We start from the raw sequence: 22,296 nt of genomic DNA, 5'->3' as shown, positions 1-22,296 counted from the left end.
GGGTCCCCTCTACGCATCATGCCACCGATGCTACGTGGAGCAAGTGGGTCGCTCTGATCACCCAGCGCGCCCGAATGGGAAACCCCAGTCGCCCAGGAATTCTGGAGGTAATCATGGACTGGCCAGAAGGCAAAGATTTTGGAGCATCGCCAGAGGAGGAGGTGACACGTGCTGAAGAGGCCCCACTGTATAACCAGCTGCCAGAAGATAAGAAACAGTATGCCCTGTTCATGGATGGGTCCTGTCGCATTGTGGGGAAGCAGAGGAGGTGGAAGGCTGCTGTATGGAGCCCTACACGACAAGTTGCGGAAACTGCCGAGGGAGAAGGTGAGTCCAGCCAGTTTGCAGAGGTGAAAGCCATCCAGCTGGCTTTAGACATTGCCGGTCAAGAGAAGTGGCCAGTGCTCTATCTTTACACCGACTCTTGGATGGTGGCCAATGCCTTGTGGGGGTGGCTGCAGCAATGGAAGAAGAACAACTGGCAGCGCAGAGGCAAACCTATCTGGGCTGCCCCATTCTGGCAAGATATTGCTGCCCGGCTAGAGCAGTTGGCTGTAAAAGTCCGTCACGTGGACGCCCACGTCCCTAAGAGTCGGGCCACTGAGGAACATCAAAACAACCACCAGGTAGATCAGGCTGCTAAGATTGAAGTGGCTCAGGTGGATCTGGACTGGCAACATAAGGGTGAACTGTTTATAGCTCGGTGGGCCCATGACACCTCGGGCCACCAAGGAAGAGACGCGATATACCGATGGGCTCGTGACGGAGGGGTGGACTTGACCATGGACACTATCGCACAGGTTATCCATGAATGTGACACATGCGCTGCAATCAAGCAAGCCAAGCGGGTAAAGCCTCAGTGGTATGGAGGACGATGGCTAAAATATAAATATGGGGAGGCTTGGCAGATTGACTACATCACACTGCCACAAACCCGCCAAGGCAAGCGCTATGTACTCACAATGGTGGAGGCCACCACCGGATGGCTGGAAACCTACCCTGTGCCCCATGCCACCGCCCGCAATACCATCCTGGGCCTGGAAAAACAAGTCCTGTGGCGACATGGCACTCCCGAAAGAATCGAGTCAGACAACGGGACTCACTTTAGCAACAGCCTCATAGACACCTGGGCCAAAGAACACGGTATTGAGTGGGCGTATCACATCCCCTACCATGCACCAGCCTCTGGAAAGATCGAGCGGTACAATGGGCTGCTAAAAACCACTTTGAGGGCAATGGGGGGTGGGACTTTCAAAAATTGGGATACCCATTTAGCAAAGGCCACCTGGTTGGTTAACACCAGAGGGTCCACCAACCGGGCTGGTCCTGCCCAGTCAAAACCTCAGCGCCCCATGGAAGGGGATAAAGTTCCTGTAGTGCATATGCGGAACATGTTAGGGAAGACAGTCTGGGTTAGTCCTGCCTCGGGCAAAGGCAAGCCCGTCCGCGGGATTGCTTTTGCTCAAGGACCTGGGTGTACCTGGTGGGTAATGCGGAAGGATGGGGAAGTCCGATGTGTACCTCATGGGGATTTAATTTTGGGCGAGAATAGTCCATAAATAAATTGTATAAAGTTAGTTGTTAAATAACCCTGTCACTGTCTGTTATCACTGTTATAATTGTTATATTTTGTACCAGTAGTAGCATAGTAAGAACTGTCCAGATTAAAGAAGGATGAACTTTTTCGATGAAAACCTAGCAGAGCACAGCGATGATGGAACTGGACCTGGTTTTCAACAACTGGCATCCAGCAACTTCATCAAGATCAACGTCTCCTGCAGACTGTGGGCACGGGCCGCACCAGACACATCAGCCGTGAGCTCCGGATGCAGCAAGTGACCGCCCACCACCACACATCACCTCTCCTGCCACGGAAGACCATTATGACAGATGGAGCCCGAAGTCATGGATTGAATGAACTCAACGGACACTTTAGAGTGATGATGCATAGACTAAGGGAATGATATCTGGAGACAGGAGAAGTGGTGGTGATCAACTGGACAATGGGGGACCTGGGCATGACGTAGATGGTATGGAATAAGGGGTGGATAATGTCCTGGGTTTGCCCAGAACAGGGTTAATTTTCACCGGACTCCAGGAAGGGGCACAGCCGGGGGGTGGGGGCTGACCCCACCTGGCCAAACAGAGCCCGGTATTCCATACCATGTGACGTCACGCTGGGTTCCAGTGGGGGGGGCGGCGCGGCGGGAAGGCACTCGCGGCTTGGGGGGGCGCGGCGCCGGTGCTGTTTCGGGAGAGCGGCTGTCTGGGTCGTAAGGTTCGTTGTTGTGTTTTCTCCTTATTTGTATCGTTGTTGATCCTGTTTCCCTCTGTTTGCTGTTCTTTTAAACTGCCCTTATCCCGACCCACCAGTTTCTGCCTTTTTCTTTCCATTCTCCTCCGCACGCCGGCGGGGGGACGGGCGGCCACGTGGCGCTTTTGTTGCCGGCGGCAGCCGAAATCAAAACATCTGCCCATGGCACTGCTCGCACTGATGCACAGAGAGTGGGGCTGCTTGCTAGCCTTGCCACCTCAAACTTCAAATGTAACCTAAAGGGTCCTTGCCGGGCGCCTCCCACAGCCATGACCCGAATATGCGCGCGTCTCACTATATCTCTTACCAAAAAAGGGCTTGCGTTGAAAGGGGTTGCTCAGCCTCATCTGCCCTTGGCACTGCTCACACAGATGCACAGAGACTGAGTCTGCTTGCTTGCCTTGCCACCTCAAACTTCATAGGTATCCAGGGGTTCCCTGCCCGGTCCCTCCAGCAGCCCTACACCGAAAATGCGAACGCCTCGGATTATCTATTACCAAGAAGGTGTTAGCCTGGAAAGCTGTTGCTCAACCTCATCTGCCCATGGTACTGCTAGCACGGATGCACAGAGACTGGGGCTGCTTGCTTGCCTTGCCACCTCAATATTCAAATGTAAACAAGGGTCCCTGCCGGGTGCCTCCAACAGTCCTGCAACGAATATGCGAACGTCTCCAGATAGCTCGCAACCAGTACGGGCTATCCTGCAAAGCTGTTGCTCAGCCTCATCTGCCCATGGCACTGCTTGCACAGGTGCTCAGAGACTGGGGCTGCTTGCTTGCCTTGCCACCTTAAACTTCAAACGTAGCCTAGGGGATCCTTGCAGGGGGCCTCCCGCAGTCCTGACCCGAATATGCGAACGTCTCCAGATAGACCGCACCCAGAAGGGACTAGCCTAGAATCTTGTTTCTCAGCCTCATCTGCCCATGGCACTGCTCGCACAGGTGCAGAGAGACTGGGGTATCTTGCTTCCCTTGCCACCTCAATCTTCTAAATTAGCCTAGGTGGTCTTTGCCGGGCGCCTGCCACAGCCCTGACCTGAATATGCGAACATCTCAGGATATCTCTTACCAAGGAGGGGCTATCCTTGAAAGCTGTTGCTCACCCTCATGTGCCCATGGCACTGCTCGCACAGGCACACAGAGATTGGCGCTGTTTGCTTGCCATTCCACCTCAAACTTCAAATGTAGCCAAGGAGTCATGCCTGGCCCCTCCCACAGCTGTGAGCTTAATATGCGAACGTCTCAGTATATCTCTTACCAAGAAGGGGCTAGCCTTAAAGGATGTTGCTCAGCCTCATGTGCCCTTGGCACTGCTCGCACAGGCGCCCAGAGACTGGGGCTGCTTGCTTGCCTTGCCACCTCAAACTACAAACGTAGCCTAGGGGGTCTTTGGCAAGGGCCTTTGGCAACCCTGACCCGAATATGCGAACGTCTCAGGATATCTCCTACCAAGAAGGGGCTAGCCTTGAAAGCTGTTGCTCAGCCTCATCTGCCCATGACATTGCTCGCAGAGGCGCACAGAGACTGGGACTGCTTGCTTGCCTTGCCACCTCAAACTTCAAGTGTAGCCTAGGGGGTCCTTGCTGGGCGCCTCTCACAGCCGTGACACGAATATGCGCGCGTCTCACTATAACCCTTACCAAAAAGGGGCTAGCCTTGAAAGGTGTTGCTCAGCCTCATCTGCCCTTGGCACGGCTCGCACAGGCGCCCAGAGACTGGGGCTGCTTGCTTGCCTTGCCACCTCAAACTTCAAACGTAATCAGGGGGTCCCTGACAGTTGTCTCCAGCAGCCCTGCACCGAAATTGCGAATGTCTCCAGATAGCTTCCAATCAGAAGGGGCTAGCCCGGAAAGCTTTTGCTCAGCCTCCTCTGCCCATGGCACTGCTCACACAGACACACAGAGACTGGGGCTGCTTGCTTGCCTTGCCACCTCAAAGCTCAAACGTAACCAGAGGGACCCTGACGGTTGCCTGCAGCAGCCATGACCCGAATAGGCGAACGTCTGCAGATAGCTTCCACCCAGAACGGGTAGTCTGGGAAGCTGTTGCTCAGCCTCATCTGCCCATGGCACTGCTCGCACAGGCGCACAGAGACTGGTGTATCTTGATTCCTTTGCCACCTCAAAGTTCAAACGTAGCCTACGGAGTTCTTGACGTGGGCCTCTCGCAGCCCTGACCTGAATATGCGAACGTCTCAGGATATATCTTACCAAGAAGGGGCTAGCCTGGAAAGCTGTTGTTCAGCCTCATCTGCCCATGGTTCTGCTCGCACAGATGCACAGAGACTGGGGTTGCTTGCTTGCCTTGCCACCTCAAACTTCAAACGTAACCACGGGGTCCCTGACGGGTCCCTACAGCAGCCCTGACCTTAATATGCAAACATCTCAGGATATCTCTTACCAAAAAGGGGCTAGCCTGGAAAGCTGTTGCTCAGCCTCATCTGCCCATGGCACTGCTTGCACAGGCGCCCAAAGTCGGGGACTGCTTGCTTGTCTTTCTACCTCAATCTTCAAACGTAACCAGGGGGTCCCTGACGGGTGCCTGCAGCAGCCCTGCAAAGTATGTGCGAACGTCTCCAGATAGCTCGCACCCAGAACGGGCTAGCCTGGAGAGCTGTTACTCAACCTCATCTACTTATAGCACTGCTGGCACAGGCGCACAGAGACTGGGGCTGCTTGCTTGCCTTGCCACCTCAAACTTCAGAAGTAGCCCGGGGCTCCCTGCCGGGTGCCTCCAGAAGCCCCGCACCGAAAATGGGAACGTCTCAGGATATCTGTTACCAAGAAGGGGCTAGCCTGGAAAGCTGTTGCTCAGCCTCATCTGCCCATGGCACTGCTCATACAGGCGCAGAGAGACTGAGAGAGCTTGCTTAACTTGCCACCTCAGAATTGATACGTCCTGGGGGTCCCTACCGGCCACCTACAGCAGCCCTGCCCCAAAAGCTAGAATGTCTTCAGATAGCTCGCACGCAGAAGGGGCTAGCCTAGAAAGCTTTTGCTCAGCCTCATCTGCTTACGGCACTGCTCGCACAGGCACCCAGACACTGGGGCTGCTTGCTTGCCTTGCCACCTCAGACTTCAAACGTAGCCTAAGGGGTCCTTGGTGGGTGCCTCTCGCAGCCCTGACCTGAATATGCGAACATATCAGGATGTCTCTCACCAAGAAGGGGCTAGCCTGGAAAGCTATCGCTCCGCGTCATATGCCCATGGCACTGCTCGCACAGGCGCCCAGACACTGGGGCTGCTTGCTTGCCTTGCCACCTCAGACTTCAAACGTAGCCTAAGGGGTCCTTGGTGGGTGCCTCTCGCAGCCCTGACCTGAATATGCGAAGGTCTCAGGATATCTCTTACCAAGAAATGGCTAGCCTGGAAAGCTGTTGCTCAACCTCATCTGCCCATGGCACTGCTCGCACAGGTGCTCAGAGACTGGGGCTGCTTGCTTGCCTTGCCACCTCAAACTTCAAACGTAGCCTAGGGGATCCTTGCAGGGGGCCTGCCACAGCCCTGACCTGAATATGCGAACGTCTCACGATATCTCTTACCAAGGAGGGGCTATCCTTGAAAGCTGTTGCTCAGCCTCATGTGCCCATGGCACTGCTCGCACAGGCACACAGAGACTGGCGCTGTTTGCTTGCCATTCCACCTCAAACTTCAAATGTAACCAAGGAGTCATGCCTGGCCCCTCCCACAGCTGTGAGCTTAATATGCGAACGTCTCAGTATATCTCTTACCAAGAAGGGGCTAGCCTTAAAGGATGTTGCTCAGCCTAATGTGCCCTTGGCACTGCTCGCACAGGCGCCCAGAGACTGGGGCTGCTTGCTTGCCTTGCCAGCTCAAACTACAAACGTAGCCTAGGGGGTCTTTGGCAAGGGCCTCTGGCAACCCTGACCCGAATATGCGAACGTCTCAGGATATCTCTTACCAAGAAGGGGCTAGCCTTGAAAGCTGTTGCTCAGCCTCATCTGCCCATGACACTGCTCGCAGAGGCGCACAGAGACTGGGGCTGCTTGCTTGCCTTGCCACCTCAAACTTCAAACGTAACCAGGGGGTCCCTGACGGTTGCGTCCAGCAGCCATGACCCGAATAAACGAACGTCTCCAGATAGCTTCCACCCAGAAGGGGCTAGCCTGGAAAGCTCTTGCTCAGCCTCATCTGCCCATGGCACTGCTCGCACAGATGCACAGAGACTGGTGTTTCTTGCTTGCCTTGCCACCTCAAACTTCAAACGTAGCCTATGGAGTTCTTGTCGTGGGCCTGTCACAGCCCTGACCTGAATATGAAAACGTCTCAGGATATCACTTACCAAGGAGGGGCTAGCCTGGAAGGCTGTTTCTCAGCCTCATGTGCCCATAGCACTGCTCGCAAAGATGCAGAGAGACTGGGGGTGCTTGCTTGCCTTGCCACCTCAAACTTCAAGCGTAGCCTAGCGGGTCCTTGCTGGGAGCCTCTCACAGCCGTGACCCGAATATGCGCGCGTCTCACTATAACTCTTACCAAAAAGGGGCTAGCATTGAAAGGTGTTGCTCAGCCTCATCTGCCCTTGGCACGGCTTGCACAGGCGCCCAGAGAGTGGGGCTGCTTGCTTGCCTTGCCACCTCAAAGTTCAAACATAATCAGGGGGTCCCTGACAGTTGCCTCCAGCAACCCTGCACCGAAATTGCGAACGTCTCCAGATAGCTTCCAACAAGAAGGGGCTAGCCCGGAAAGCTGTTGCTCAGCCTCCTCTGCCCATGGCACTTCTCACACAGACACACAGAGACTGGGGCTGCTTGCTTGCCTTGCCACCTCAAAGCTCAAACGTAACCAGAGGGACCCTGACGGTTGCCTCCAGCAGCCATGACCCGAATAGGCGAACGTCTCCAGAGAGCTTCCACCCAGAAGGGGCTAGCCTGGAAAGCTGTTTCTCAGCCTCATCTGCCCATGGCACTGCTCGCACAGATGCAGAGAGACGTGGGGTGCTTGCTTGCCTTGCCACCTCAAACTTCAAACGTATCCTAGGGGGTCCTTGCCGGACGACTCCCACAGCCCTGACCCTAATATGTGCGCGTCTCACTATATTTCTTACCAAAAAGAGGTTAGCCTGGAAAGCTGTTGCTCAGCCTCATCTGCTCTTGGCACTGCTCACACAGGCGCACAGAGACTGGGGCTGCTTTCTTGCCTTGCCACCTACAACTTCAAACGTATACATGTGGTCCCTGCTGGTTGCCTCCAGCAGCCCTGAGCCGAATAGGCGAACATCTCCAGATAGCTCCCACCGAGAAAGGGGCTAGCCTGGAAAGCTGATGCTCAGCCTCATCTACTTATAGCACTGATCGCACATGCGCACAGAGACTGGAGCTGCTTGATTGCCTTGCCATCTCAAACTTCAAACGTATCCATGTGGTCCCTGCTGGTTGCCTCCAGCAGCCCTGACCCAAATAGGCGAACGTCTCCAGATAGCTGCCACCCAGAAGGGGCTAGCCTGGAAAGCTGTTGCTCAGCCTCATCTGCCCATGGCACTGCTCGCACAGATGCACAGAGACTCGTGTTTCTTGCTTGCCTTGCCACCTCAAACTTTAAACGTAGCCTATGGAGTTCTTCACGTGGGCCTGTCACAGCCCTGACCCGAATATGCGAACGTCTCAGGATATCTCTTACCAAGAAGGGGCTAGCCTGGAAAGCTGTTGCTCAGCCTCATCTGCCCATGGCACTGCTCGCAAAGATGCAGATAGACTGGGGCTGCTTGCTTGCCTTGCCACCTCACTCTTCACACGTAGCCTAGGGGGTGATTGCAGGGCGCCTCCCGCAGCCCTGACCCGAATATGCGCGCGTCTCACAATATCTCTTACCACGAAGGGGCTAGCCTGGAGATCTGTTGCTCAGCCTAAGCTGCTCATGGCACTGCTCGCACAGACGCACAGAGACTGAGGCTGCTTGCTTGCCTTGCCACCTCAAACTTCAAACGTATCCCGGGGCTCCCTGCGCAGTCCCTCCAGCAGCCCTTTACCGAAAATGCGAACGTCTCAAGATGTCACTTATCAAGAAGGGGCTAGCTTGGAAAGCTGTTGCTCAGCCTCATCTGCCCATGGCACTGCCCTTACAGGCGCACAGAGACTGGGGATGCTTGCTTGCTGTAATCGATGGCCTTGCTGGACAAATCGATGGCCTTGCAAGACAAAAGACAAATCGACTGAGCCATCAAGAACCCAAGAGCTAACAAAAGAAGTACATAACTGGTGCTTATCAGACAAAAGTAAGGGGGGATAGCCCATCACTGTAAACTCAGTGATCTGTGGGGCGCCGCGGAGGCTGCGCAGCCAGAGATTGCTTCAGAGATTGCTTTGGACAAAGCACAGATGGCCCCCGAATACACATACCAAGATGCCCGCTCTGAAGTCGTGTCACACTGCTGAGTCCCGCTTCTGATGACACGACATTCCATGCCAAGAGCCAATCGATACACAATAATTGACTTAGTCCCACCTCGCAAAAAGATTTCCAAACATATAAAAATTGGCACTTGAAAACTCTCTTTGGGAGTGGGAGCCAAGCGAGAACTTCACCTGACGGACGGGTCGACGGGCCTGAACCTCTCTTCCCCCCCCAAGAAGGGACGCCTTTTTGGTAAGAGTCGCGCCTCTGACTTTGTCAGACGTATCCCCGGGAACACATTGTTAACTAAAGCGCTAAACTATTACTTTGAGCTCAACTTTTGTAGACAGTGCATTTATCAACGGCAATTCCGAATCTGTGATAACTGTCGCTTGAATAAATTACCTATTGTTTCAACTTTGCGAAACTGTTTCAGTGAAAGTCCTTGGAAGGGCTCTGGCAGGCTAGTTGAATATCAGATTCCCCTTACCCCCCCTTTAACGCGACAGTAAAAAAAAATTGGCGTAGTCGGCAGGATTGCCATGGATGAACTGCTACAAAAATACAAGTGTGCACCTTCACAAGCAGGAATTGAATGGGCCCAGAAATTCTGGAAAGATGAGGATAAAGTGGTAGAACGTATAAAACAATGTTTAAGTAAGCAAAAGATCAAAGGCACCAAAGGCAAAAAATTTACTTGTGCTGTATTAGGGGCTTGCGTATCTTGCGCGCAGAAAGAAATTAAAGAGTCCCTACCACCTGAAAAAATTGCAGATGTAGAATATGCTGCACTAAAATCAGAAAATGAAGTGTTAAAAACTTCACTGACTTTTGAAAAGGAAAGTGGAAAGAAGTTTGAGATACAAATCGACACCCTAAAAGGTGAAATCGGTTACTTTAAATCGCAATTGTTTTGGGCCAATAGGCGAGAAAAACATTTAGAAGAAAAATTAAATCTCTCATTAAACCCCATACCGTCCTCGTTCTCAGCTGCTAAACAAGTCTGCAAATTAACACAGTATGCGGATCCCGAGACGTGGGATGGAGACATCTGGGACAGGGATGATAATGATGAACTGGAGGAAAATTCTGATTATGATTTGGCCCCAGAACCTATACCTATTCGACCATTGATTAAAACAGAAACCACCGATGAGGGTGGAGAACAGGCTCGTACTACTGTACGAACCATTCCATGGTCTCCTGCTGAACTGGCAAAATTGCAGGAAAAATATTCCAGGCGTCCGGAGGAATCCGAGACGGAATATGTGTGTCGAGTCTCCCTTACCGGGGGAGATCGAATCCTCTTAAATGAGGAAGAAACAGGAGGCTACTGGGGTCCTGGAGTATTCCTAACTACGACTCCAGGTAATCATAATTATTCACTAACTATGCGAGCTGCTTATTGGGCCGGTGGCATAGACCCACATGACAGAGGAGAACCTTCTGTTATAAAAACCTCAGGGTTCTCTGATTTGGTGACATCTGTGCAAAAGGCTGCCTGCATACAAACAATGCATGAGCGGGATGTGTTAATAAGATCCCCAATGTTAGCCCCTATAGATCCAGCAAGATTAACTCCACTGATCCGAGGCCTCCCAGACAGTTTAAAAACATATGTGGCCAATATACAAGATCGACTTCAAGTCGCTCGCCCCAGACAAGGCCGACGCCCACGTCGAGGGCAGGATCAGGATCAGGACCAAAATCAAAATCAAGTAATCACTTGGAGTGAATTTGTACAAGATATAGTAAACTACGGGCGCAGGATGGGATGGATCAGATCCTCACAGTTATCTGATCCGCCACCTCCGCGACTTCACCAGATTCACAGCCCTAAGGCTAAGCCCGAATGCAAATTAAAATTTGATACGGAGCGTAACGAGCTCTGGCGTAAAGCTCGAGCTATTGGGGTGCCACGGCATCTACTGATTGGTATATCCACGACTGACCTAAAAATTCTGGTACAGTCGTTAAGCCATAAGCTTAATTCAGCAAAGACAGGTCAGCCGGCAGAAAACAAAGCAACTTTTAACACTGCACCCCCCCGCCCCACAGCAGGAGCTAATTGATCTGACAGACCCTCAGGCAAAAAACGCCCATCCGCGGGGAGGGCTGTGAGCCTCCTTCCTCGGCGGGTACTAGCTATACAGTGGCTCTCTGAGACACCTCCCGAACCTGTCATTGCCATCCCGGTGGGACCAAAGAAAGTTTTTGTAAATTTTCTCATTGATACTGGTGCTCACATTTCGGTAATCACCAAGGAGACTGCAACATGCTTAAACGTAAAACCTGGTTGCCGTAAAGTAAAATTTACAGGCATTGATGGAGTCACAAGGAAATGCCCTACAGCAAAAATTACCCTGTGGCTCCCGGGCGAACAAAGATTAACCCGCACTGAAGTATTGGTCGGTGCTGCTAACACTAATATTTTGGGATTTGATTTGTTGTATGGCAGAGTGTGGAAACTCCCTGATGGTTCAGTTTGGAGTTTTGCTGGGCGAGAAATTAAACAGAATGAGCCTAAAAAAAAAATTAATTTATTAGAAATGTCCATATCTTTACCACCATCAAAAATTACAAACACAAAACAGTACACCTTACCAGCAGCTGCGCAATCGGGTATTGACGGGGTGGTAAAAGACTTAGAAAACCGAGGCATCATCACTCGTACACACTCACCCTATAATTCCCCTGTCTGGCCAGTAAAAAAACCAAACGGGCAGTGGAGACTCACGATTGATTACAGGCGATTAAATGCCAACACTGCACCGTTAACTGCAGCTGTACCGAGCCTTGCAGAATTAGTAACTCAGATACAGGGAGCATCTCACACATGGATGGCAACTTTAGATGTAAAAGATATGTTTTTTATGGTTCCACTCCAGGAACATGATAAGGCCCAATTTGCTTTTACCTGGAAAGGGATACAATACACCTTTAACAGGCTGCCTCAGGGATATAAACATTCCCCCACCATTGCTCACAATGCTTTAGCTAAAACACTGACTGGAATTCCTATTCCATCAGATGTTACTATATATCAATATAGAGATGATCTTTTGATTGGAGAGGAACAATTTGACACTGTTAAACAGGCTATGGATGATGTGACATTGCAATTAACAGCCTTGGGTCTGGAAATTCCCCCATCCAAGTGTCAGGGACCAGCACAGGAAGTTAAGTTCCTAGGGGTCTGGTGGATCAAAGGAGCCTTATCTATCCCTCCTGACACACTAGAGAAAATAGAACAGGGACAGGATCCCTCTAATGTTAAGGAATTGCAACAAGTTTTAGGAACTTTAGTATACTGGCGTAAACATGTCCCTGGATTTTCTATCATTGCTCGACCTCTTTACAATTTACTGCGAAAAAAGAAATCATGGGAGTGGACAAATCAACATTCTAATGCCCTGGAGACACTGGTAAAAGAATTGAGACTATTTCAGCAGCTAGGTCCTGTACGTCCCTCTGATCCAATTCATGTGGAATGGGGATTTAGTGAACACGGTTCTCACTGTAATGTTTGGCAAAAAGGACCTGAAGGGCCTGAGCGTCCACTTGAGTTCAGTTCAAAGTCCTTTAATGATACTGAATCGCGATTCTCAGATCTGGAAAAGGGACTATTTTCTCTGGTACGAGCTGTAAAGCGAGTGGAACAAATAAGAAAAAAACAGAGTGTAATCATTCGGGGACCTTTCCGCCTCCTAGACACAATATTTAAAGGGACGGTGCCGCCTGCTGGCATTGCCCAAAAGCCCACGGTCCGTAAGTGGTATGCCTATCTGGAAAGCATCCATGACATTATGCCTATTACAGAGGGCAGCACTAAAGTGTCTAAACTGCAAAAAGATATAGATAGTACTTCACTGTTCCAAACTCCTCCAAGCAAACCATCTCCAATTCGGGAGGCGCTTCCTCTAACAGAAACCAGCAACCTCGAAGGGGTATGGTTCACTGATGCGTCATCCTACAGGCAAAATAATGAGTGGAATTATAATGCAGTGGCACTGGAAGTGGCCACGGGAGAACGGGTCAGCGAAACAGGTAAAGGAAGTGCACAAGTGGGGGAGCTTAGGGCAGTTTTATTAGCTGCACAACACGGTGCTGACTATATTTACACTGACTCATATGCTGTTTTTAAAGGAGCTACCGAGTGGGTGAGCCACTGGGCAGCCAACGACTGGCAGGTAAATAGAGTCCCAGTCTGGCAAACTGACAGCTGGAAACAATTGCTAAAAATAGGAGAACAAAGGATACTGCACATTGGTTGGGTGAAAGGGCATGATCGATCAGCCTCTGCTGCTGCCCAGTTCAATCAACAAGTTGATAGCCTCACACGGCTACATAAAATTGATATTGTAAGTGATGAATTAGAATGGGAACGTTTACTTGGATGGTTACATGTAAAACGAGGGCACACTGGCCGAGCTGATTTGTATCGGGAAGGCATAGCCCGGGGATGGCCTGTGTCAACAAAACTGTGTGAACAAGTGGTCACTGCCTGTTCACAGTGTCGCCTGCGACTTAACAAAGATCATCCAAGTAAGGCACCTCCCATGCACATCCGAAATAAAAAAACACTGTGGCACACCTGGCAAATTGATTACATAGGTCCATTGAGACCCTCAGGGGGTAAAAAACATATATTAGTAGGGGTGGAAGTTGTTTCAGGAATTACCATGGCAACAGCTGTCCCGGCTGCAACTGGAGATAACACAGTTTACAGCCTGAAGGAATGGTTCAGCACACTCCCCCTTCCTGAGGAGATTCAAAGTGACAACGGATCACACTTGACAGCTACAGTGGTACAAGACTGGGCAAAGGAAAAAGCAATTCGGTAGGTATTCCATACTCCGTACTACCCCCAAACAAATGGTATTGTTGAGAGAACAAACGGGTTAGTTAAGCGATTTGCTAAAACCCACGAATCTGGGTGGCATCTGCGATTATCCAATGCCATCTATCAATTAAATAATAGATGGGCTGGAGACAGCTGTCCCAAAATGAAAGCATTCTCTGCTCCTGCCACAACTCTGGTGCCGAAGGCACATGTAAAACCAGAACACCCTACTGGCTTTTACGCAGGCCAGCCAGTGCTGGTTAAAATGCCTCAGATTGGAACAGTGGCACTAGTATTAACAAAACCAAAAAATCTTTACGCTTGGGAAGCGAAAGATAGCTCTGGAAAACTGCATCGAATCAGTGCTAGATGGATAGTACCTACCTTTTAACCTATTATATGCCGGTTTCAATGACAACCGAGCATTTTCCTTTCTTTTCTGTTTACAGGTATTTTCCAAATGCTGGGAAACTACGCCTGAAAACACGGACTGTCACGTGTCAAAACAGACTGCCATCAAGGACTGCTGATTTATACTTCTAGTCCTAATCTGTGGAATCATCTGTGAACCAAAGTTTCCAGAAGGTCGACACAATCTGACAAAAAGGACAATAGTGATTTAATTTTGATAGGAATACTGATTTCTAATTTTACTTGTATATTATGTGACCTTTTTTTTACTTTTTACTTTATTGTTTAGGTTACTGTTTTTATAATGCAAAATAGCTTTATTTGGTTGTGGTTTTGATAGTTATAATTTACTACAGAATCGTCAATATGAATCTTCTATCATGCATTGGCAGTGGTAGACAAATATGTGTAAGTTTAACATGTGTTTACATATTGGGTGTAATAATTGTGCATGTGTTCCATAGAGATTATAATCAAAAAACAAAGAAGTCTTTGGGTATGATAGAGGAAAACACAGCCTTTAAGTTATTACAAGGATTTCTTAGAATGATGAATTGGGCTCAGGGAAACACTTGTCTTATGCTGCCAACGACCCCTGCAGAAGGACTCCCTTTTCTTGTATTACAAAAGTGGATCCCAAACAGGTTAACACATGGGCATATCATATAGTTTCTAGCAACAATGCTGAGCCACAGGCCAAAAGATGCCGAGTTCCTTTCCAGCATTATCTAAATGGACATAATAGCCTCGATGAACTCGAAAATAGTACGTGTAGCACTTTAATGCTGCCTGCACCGCCTGAAACTGTATGGGTGTGTTCTAATGGACAAATATCAGACTACATTCAACCCTACTGGGATGGATTAGAATGTACTCTAGGTATTCCAAGTTTGTGTCCTACTATAGCTTTTAATTTCATTCAATCCTTAACAAAATCACGAGGACATAGAGCTAAAAGACAGTCACAAATGTGGAACTCTATGCAAGAAAATGGTAATCTTTTTGCTTGGCCGAGCTATTATACACCAGCAATGAGAATAAACTTGGGAATGAAAGCTTTTTGGGGTTATTGGACAGTAATTACCAATAATCAATCATATATAGAAAATTTGACATGGCAAGTAGAATCCCTAGCAAACTGGACAAAAACAGCAATTAATGCAGTTGACTTGCAGCTGCAAGCTACACCCAAAATGACGCTACAAAATGGGTTAGCCTTAGATATGATTTTGTTAAAAGAAAGTGGTGTTTGCGGATGGCTGAATGCCTCCTATCCTGATAAAGCCTGTTGTGTTTCTATCCCAAATGTATCCGTCATTTTACATCAAGCCATGGATGAAATGCGTAAGATTGCGGAACAGTCTCGAGAACTCCGTGAAAATATGAAGCAGAAGCCCTGGGAATGGACGGGGTGGATCTCGAAAGTTTTTAATAGACTTGGACTAAACATTAGTGGATGGATACAAAGTTTGATTCAATATGTACTGATGTTTATTGTACTCCTTATTGTTATTTGTGTGGGTTTATCATGTGTACAATCTTCATTAGCTAAAACTTTTAGTACGCATATTAGAATGCTTAAAGTTCATAACCCTGATTATGTTCCTTTAATTCCTTCTCCTGTTAGGGAGGAAGATGAGCCCCTCAACCCGTCTGAACCTAAATTCATCTAATATTCCTTTTTGACGAGATGTGACTAAAGTCACGGGGTGGATAATGTAATCGATGGCCTTGCAAGACAAAAGACAAACGATCTGAGGCATCAAGAGCCCAAGAGCTAACAAAAGAAGTACATAACTGGTGCTTATCTTATCAGACAAAAGTAAGGGGGGATAGCCCATCACTGTAAACTCAGTGATCTGTGGGGCGCCGCGGAGGCTGCGCAGCCAGAGATTGCTTCAGAGATTGCTTTGGACAAAGCACAGATGGCCCCCGAATACACATACCAAGATGCCCGCTCTGAAGGCATGTCACACTGCTAAGTCCCGCTTCTGACGACACGACATTCCATGCCAAGAGCCAATCGATACACAATAATTGACTTAGTCCCACCTCGCAAAAAGATTTCCAAACATATAAAAATTGGCACTTGAAAACTCTCTTTGGGAGGAGGAGCCAAGCGAGAACTTCACCTGACGGACGGGTCGACGGGCCTGAACCTCTCTTCCCCCCCCAAGAAGGGACGCCTTTTTGGTAAGAGTCGTGCCTCTGACTTTGTCAGACGTATCCCCGGGAACACATTGTTAACTAAAGCGCTAAACTATTACTTTGAGCTCAACTTTTGTAGACAGTGCATTTATCAACGGCAATTCCGAATCTGTGATAACTGTCGCTTGAATAAATTACCTATTGTTTCAACTTTGCGAAACTGTTTCAGTGAAAGTCCTTGGAAGGGCTCTGGCAGGCTAGTTGAATATCAGATTCCCCTTACCCCCCCTTTAACGCGACACTTGCCTTGCCACCTCAAACTTCAAACATAGTCCGGGGGCCCCTGCCCAGTGCCTCCGGGGGCCCCTGCCCAGTGCCTCCAGCAGCCCTGCAGCGAATATGCGAACGTCTCAGGATGTCTCTTACGAAGAAGGGGCTAGCCTCTAAAGCTGTTGCTCAGCCTCATCTGTCCATGGCATTGCTCGCACAGATACACAGAGACTGGGGCTGCTTACTTGCCTTGCCACCTCAATCTTCAAACGTAACCAGGGTGTCCCTGACGGGTGCCTCCATCAGCCCTGCAAAGAATAGGCGAACGTCTCCATATAGCTTGCACCCAGAAGTGGCTAGCATTGAAAGCTGCTGCTCAGCCTTCTCTGCCCATGGCACTGCTCGCACAGGCACACAGAGACTGAGGTATGTTGCTTGCCTTGCCACCTCAAACTTCAAATGTAGCCTACGGGTTAGTTGCCGGGTCCCTCCCTAAAACCTGAGCTTAAAATGCGAGCGTCTCAGTATATCTCTTACCAAGCAGAGGTTAGCCTGGAACGCTGTTGCTCAGCCTCATCTGCCCATGGCATTGCTCGCACAGGCGCACAGAGAGACTGGGGCTCCTTGCTTGCCTTACCAGCTCAAACTACAAACGTATCCTAAAGGGTCCTTGGTGGGGGCCTCCGGCAACCCTGACCCGAACATGCGAACATCTCAGGATATCTCTTACCAAGAAGGGGCTAGCCTGGAAAGCTGTTGCTCAGCCTCATCTGCCCATGACACTGCTCGCACAGGCGCACAGAGACAGGGGCTGCTTGCTTGCCTTGCCACCTCAAACTTCAAACGTAGCCTGGGGGTCCTTGCCTGGTCCCTCCAGCAGCCCTGTACTGAAGATGCGAACGCCTCGGGTTATCTATTACCAAGAAGAGCTTAGCCTGGAAAGCTGTTGCTCAGCCTTATCTGCTCATGGCAATGGTTGCAAAGGTGCTCAGACACTGGGGTTGCTTGCTTGCCTTGCCACCTAAAACTTCAAACATAACTTGGGGATCCCTGACGGGTACCTCCAGCAGCCCTGCACCAAAAATGCGAACAACTCCAGATAGATCGCAGACAGAAGGGGATAGCCTGGAAAGCTGTTGCTCAGCCTCATCTGCACATGGCACTGCTCGCACAGAGGCACAGAGACTGGGCCTGCTTGCTTGCCTTGCCACCTCAGTTTTCAAAAGTAGCCCGGGGATCCCTGCCCAGTCCCTACAGCAGCCCTGCACCGAAAATGCGAATGCCTAGGATTATCTATTACCAAGAAGGGGCTAGTCAGGAAAGCTGTTGCTCAGCCTCATCTGCCCATGGCACTGCTCGCACAGGCGCACAGAGAAGGGGGCTGCTTGCTTGTCTTGCCACCTCAAACTTCAAACGTAGCCTAGGAGGTTTTTTACGGGCGCCTGCGGCAACCCTGACCCGAATATGCGAGCGTCACAACATATATTACGCCAAGAAGTGGCTAGCCTGGAAAGCTGTTGCACAGCCTCCTCTGCTCATGGCACTGCTTGCACAGGCGCACAGAGACTGGGGCTGCTTGCTAGCCTTGCCACCTCAAACTTCCGAGGTAGCCCAGGTGTCCGTGCCGGGTGCCTCAGGCAGCCCTGCAACGAAAATCCGAAAGTCTCCGGAAAGCTCGCACCCAGAAAGGGCTAGCCTGGAAAGCTGTTGCTCAGCCTCATCCACCCATGGCACTGCTCGCACAGGCGCAAAGAGACTGGGGCTGCTTGCTTGCCTTGCCACCTCAAACTTCAAAAGTATCCTAGGGGGTCCTTGCCGTGCCCCTCCCGCAGCCCTTACCCGAATATGCAAACGTCTCAGGATATCTCTTACCAAGTATTGGCTAGCCTGGAAAGCTGTTGCTCACCCTCATCTGCCCATGGCACTGCTCGCACAGAGGCACAGAGACTGGGGCTGCTTGCTTGTCTTGCCACCTCAAACTTCAAACGTAGCTTAGGTGGTCCGTGCCAGGGGCCTCCGGCAGGGCTGGTCCGAAAATGCGAACGTCTGCAAATAGCTCGCAGCCAGAAAGGGCTAGCCTGGAAAGATGTTGCTCAGCCTCATCTGCCCATGGCACTGCTCGCACAGAGGCACAGAGACTGGGGCTACTTGCTTGTCTTGCCCCCTCAAACTTCAAATGTAGCTTAGGTGGTCCGTGCTGGGCGCCTCCGGCAGGGCTGCTCTGAAAACGCGAACGTCTGCAGATAGCTCGCAGCCAGAAAGAGCTTGCCTGGAAAGCTGTTGCTCAGCCTCATCTGCCCATGGCACTGCTCGCACAGAGGCACAGAGACTGGGGCTGCTTGCTTATCTTGCCCCCTCAAACTTCAAACGTGACTTTGGGTGTTCGTGCCGGGCGTCTGCGGCAGCCCTGCTCCGAAAACGCAACCGTCTGCAGATAGCTCGCAGCCAGAAAGAGCTAGCCTGGGAAGCTGTTGCTCAGCCTCATCTGCCCATGGCACTGCTCGCACAGAGGCACAGAGACTGGGGCTGCTTGCTTGTCTTGCCCCCTCAAACTTCAAATGTAACAGTGGGGGTGCATGCCGGGCTCCTCCGGCAGCCCTGCTCCCAAAATTCGAACGTCTGCAGATAGATTGCAGCCAGAAAGAGCTAGCCTGGAAAGCTGTTGCTCAGCCTCATCTGCCCATGGCACTGCTCGCACAGAGGCACAGAGACTGGGGCTGCTTGCTTGTCTTGCCCCCTCAAACTTCAAATGTACCTTAGGTGGTCCGTGTCGGGCGCCTCCGGCAGGGCTGCTCCCAAAATGCGAACATCTGCAGATAGCTCTCAGCCAGAAAGAGCTAGCCTGGAAAGCTGTTGCTCAGCCTCATCTGCCCATGGCACTGCTCGCACAGAGGCACAGAGACTGGGGCTGCTTGCTTGTCTTGCCACCTCAAACTTCAAACATGGCTTTGATTGTTCGTGCCGGGCGTCTGCGTCAGCCCTGCTCCGAAAACGCAAACGTCTGCAGATTGCTCTCAGCCAGAAAGAGCTAGCCTGGAAAGCTGTTGCTCAGCCTCATCTGCCCATGGCACTGCTCGCACAGAGGCACAGAGACTGGGGCTGCTTGCTTGTCTTGCCACTTCAAACTTCAAATGTAGCTTAGGGTGTCCATGCCGTGCGCCTCCGGCAGAGCTGCTCCGAAAATGCGAATGTCTGCAGATAGCTCGCAGCCAGAAAGAGCTAGCCTGGGAAGCTGTTGCTCAGCCTCATCTGCCCATGGCACTGCTCGCACAGAGGCACAGAGACTGGGGCTGCTTGCTTGTCTTGCCCCCTCAAACTTCAAATGTAGCAGTGGGGGTGCATGCCGGGCTCCTCCGGCAGCCCTGCTCCCAAAATTCGAACGTCTGCAGATAGATTGCAGCCAGAAAGAGCTAGCCTGGAAAGCTGTTGCTCAGCCTCATCTGCCCATGGCACTGCTCGCACAGAGGCACAGAGACTGGGGCTGCTTGCTTGTCTTGCCCCCAAAACTTCAAATGTAGCTTAGGTGGTCCGTGCTGGGCGCCTCCGGCAGGGCTGCTCCCAAAATGCGAACGTCTGCAGATAGCTCGCAGGCAGAAAGAGCTAGCCTGGAAAGCTGTTGCTCAGCCTCATCTGCCCATGGCACTGCTCGCACAGAGGCACAGAGACTGGGGCTGCTTGCTTGTCTTGCCACCTCAAACTTCAGACGTAGCTTAGGGGATTCGTGCCGGGTGCCTCTGGCAGTGCTTCTCAGAAAATGCAAACGTCTGCAGACAGCTTACAAACAACAAGAGCTAGCCTGGAAAGCTGTTGCTCAGCCTCATCTGCCCATGGCAGTGCTTGCACAGAGGCACAGAGACTGGGGCTGCTTGCTTATCTTGCCCCGTCAAACTTCAAATGTATCTTAGGCTGTCCGTGCCGGGCGCCTCCAGCAGTCCTGCTCCCAAAATTCGAACGTCTGCAGATAGATTGCAGCCAGAAAGAGCTAGCCTGGAAAGCTGTTGCTCAGCCTCATCTGCCCATGGCACTGCTCGCACAGAGGCACAGAGACTGGGGCTGCTCGCTTGTCTTGCCACCTCAAACTTCAAATGTAGCATTGGGGGTGCATGCCGGGCTCCTCCGGCAGCCCTGCTCCCAAAATTCGAACGTCTGCAGAGAGCGCGCAGCCAGAAAGAGCTAGCCTGGAAAGCTGTTGCTCAGCCTCATCTGCCCATGGCACTGTTCGCACAGAGGCACAGAGACTGGGGCTGCTTGCTTGTCTTGCCACCTCAAACTTCAGACGTTGCTTAGGGGGTTCGTGCCGGGCGTCTCTGGCAGCCCTGCTCTGAAAATGCGAACGTCTGCAGATAGCTCGCAGCCAGAAAGAGCTAGCCTGGGAAGCTGTTGCTCAGCCTCATCTGCCCATGGCACTGCTCGCACAGAGGCACAGAGACTGGGACTGCTTGCTTGTCTTGCCCCCTCAAACTTCAAATGTACCTTAGGTGGTCCGTGTCGGGCGCCTCCGGCAGGGCTGCTCCCAAAATGCGAACGTCTGCAGATAGCTCTCAGCCAGAAAGAGCTAGCCTGGAAAGCTGTTGCTCAGCCTCATCTGCCCATGGCACTGCTCGCACAGAGGCACAGAGACTGGGGCTGCTTGCTTGTCTTGCCACCTCAAACTTCAAACATGTCTTTGATTGTTCGTGCCGGGCGTCTGCGTCAGCCCTGCTCCGAAAACGCAAACGTCTGCAGATAGCTCTCAGCCAGAAAGAGCTAGCCTGGAAAGCTGTTGCTCAGCCTCATCTGCCCATGGCACTGCTCGCACAGAGGCACAGAGACTGGGGCTGCTTGCTTGTCTTGCCACCTCAAACTTCAGACATAGCTTAGGGGGTTCGTGTTGGGCGCCTCCGGCAGGGCTGCTCCGAAAATGTGAACGTCTGCAGATAGATTGCAGCCAGAAAGAGCTAGCCTGGGAAGCTGTTGCTCAGCCTCATCTGCCCATGGCACTGCTCGCACAGAGGCACAGAGACTGGGGCTGCTTGCTTGTCTTGCCCCCTCAAACTTCAAAGGTAGCAGTGGGGGTGCATGCCGGGCTCCTCCGGCAGCCCTGCTCCCAAAATTCGAACGTCTGCAGATAGATTGCAGCCAGAAAGAGCTAGCCTGGAAAGCTGTTGCTCAGCCTCATCTGCCCATGGCACTGCTCGCACAGAGGCACAGAGACTGGGGCTGCTTGCTTGTCTTGCCCCCTCAAACTTCAAATGTACCTTAGGTGGTCCGTGTTGGGCGCCTCCGGCAGGGCTGCTCCAAAAATGTGAACGTCTGCAGATAGCTCTCAGCCACAAAGAGCTAGCCTGGAAAGCTGTTGCTCAGCCTCATCTGCCCATGGCACTGCTCGCACAGAGGCACAGAGACTGGGGCTGCTTGCTTGTCTTGCCCCTTTAAACTTCAAATGTAGCTTAGGTGGTCCGTGCTGGGCGCCTCCGGCAGGGCTGCTCCCAAAATGCGAACGTCTGCAGATAGCTCGCAGGCAGAAAGAGCTAGCCTGGAAAGCTGTTGGTCAGCCTCATCTGCCCATGGCACTGCTCGCACAGAGGCACAGAGACTGGGGCTGCTTGCTTGTCTTGCCCCCTCAAACTTCAAATGTAGCAGTGGGGGTGCATGCCGGGCTCCTCCGGCAGCCCTGCTCCCAAAATTCGAACGTCTGCAGATAGATCGCAGCCAGAAAGAGCTAGCCTGGCAAGCTGTTGCTCAGCCTCATCTGCCCATGGCACTGCTCGCACAGAGGCATAGAGACTGGGGCTGCTTGCTTGTCTTGCCCCCTCAAACTTCAAATGTAGCATTGGGGGTGCATGCCGGGCTCATCCGGCAGCCCTGCTCCCAAAATTCGAACGTCTGCAGATAGATTGCAGCCAGAAAGAGCTAGCCTGGAAAGCTGTTGCTCAGCCTCATCTGCCCATGGCACTGCTCGCACAGAGGCACAGAGACTGG

This window comes from Opisthocomus hoazin, chromosome W (assembly GCF_030867145.1).
Source record: "Opisthocomus hoazin isolate bOpiHoa1 chromosome W, bOpiHoa1.hap1, whole genome shotgun sequence".
Lineage (NCBI taxonomy): Eukaryota > Metazoa > Chordata > Aves > Opisthocomiformes > Opisthocomidae > Opisthocomus > Opisthocomus hoazin.
The sequence above is the reverse complement of the archived record's forward strand: the minus strand, read 5'-3'. Positions refer to the sequence as shown.